This window comes from Propithecus coquereli, unplaced genomic scaffold (assembly GCF_000956105.1).
Source record: "Propithecus coquereli isolate 6110/MARCELLA unplaced genomic scaffold, Pcoq_1.0 Scaffold5, whole genome shotgun sequence".
Classification (NCBI taxonomy): domain Eukaryota; kingdom Metazoa; phylum Chordata; class Mammalia; order Primates; family Indriidae; genus Propithecus; species Propithecus coquereli.
In genome coordinates, this window is record NW_012150840.1 from 19,478,867 (window position 1) to 19,480,239 (window position 1,373).

The following is a 1,373-nucleotide window of genomic DNA, read 5'->3' on the forward strand; positions in this document are numbered from 1 at the left end:
CTTTTGCAAATCAAGGCTTCATGCCCGTAACACAACAAGTCCTGAAACTACACTGTGTGCTATGGTAGGCCTGGCCAGGGTTGGGTGCCAAGTTCTCTAGGAAAAAATTGGCTACCACTTTGGGCAAGGAGGGATTGAGATGTTTGTAGTTGCTTTGGGAATTTCAGTTGGCTGTGGCTCTAAATGGTGATGATGAGGTTTGAGGGACAGAAAGGAAGAAAGTGAATTCATAGAAGACCCGTACAGATTATCTGCATCCAGAGCCGTTGGAAACAGATTATCTTTCAGTGATATTTTAAGCTCTTTATGAGTATATTTTTCTTTATTACTCCTCATGGCAGGTGTAACCAGAAATAGTGTGTGTACCATAAAAATGGAGGTAATGAATTATCAGCAACAAAAAATAGTTCTAATAGGGTATGAATCATATAAAATAGATTGCATAGGCAGATACCAAATTTATTTAAATTAGGAGTGGCTACTGGGCTTGGAATTACTGTGTTTAATTTGTTGGTTGGTTAATTTATTTAGTTACTTAGTGAAGTAATTCTCTCTCTCTCTCTCTCTCTCTCACACACACACATACACACACACCAGTCACTTTCTGACTCTGAGTGGAGGAGTTGGCCACTCTAGGAGTGGCCTAGAGTCAGGTCCGTCCTTCCCACACTCTGCTAGCCTGTCTCCCTTTTAACTTCCTCTGAGTCTAGGTACCATTTATGGGAGCTACTGGAAAAATACAGTTCCGTGGCCTGGGAGGATCCTTGTATTCATATGTGCTCATATAGAAGATAACAGAAAACAAATCTCTCTGAAAAGTGGGGCACAGGGAGGGTTATAAGTGGAGAAAGGGAGTCAGAACATGGAAGAACACACATGTGGGGTCTTCAGTGGATATTAGGGGCCCATTCTTGGCATGGAATGATAGGTTGGATGGGCTAGGACAGTGGGGCTGGGGCCAGTGTCACCCAAACCACAGGGGAGAGAAACTTAGTAGCATTAGGGGAGGCTGAAGCTGAAAAGAAAACAGTAAATATTCTTTCAACCTCAGTCTACTGCTTTTCTGAAAAAAAATTACATCATTTTTCTAATTTTTTTAAAATTGACAAATAATAATTACACATATTCATGGGTACATAGTGACGTTTCAATATATATAATGTATAGTGATCAGATCAGGGTAATGAGCATATCCAACATCTCATACATTTATCATTTCTTTGTGTTAGGAACATTCAATGGCCTTCTAGCTATTTGCAATTATATATTATTGTTAAGTGTAGTCATCCGATACTTAGGAACACTAGAATTTATCCCTCCTATCTAGCCGTGATTTTATATCCGTTAACAAATCTCTCCCTGTCCCTCCCTCC

At 40.1% G+C, this 1,373-nt stretch overlaps 1 protein-coding gene across 3 annotated transcripts in view; it reads left to right on the forward strand.

Moving 5' to 3' along the window:
* LOC105819766 (neurexin-3-beta) overlaps positions 1 to 1,373 on the forward strand; it is a 615,260-nt gene that overhangs the window by 556,436 nt on the left and 57,451 nt on the right. The window lies entirely within an intron of this gene.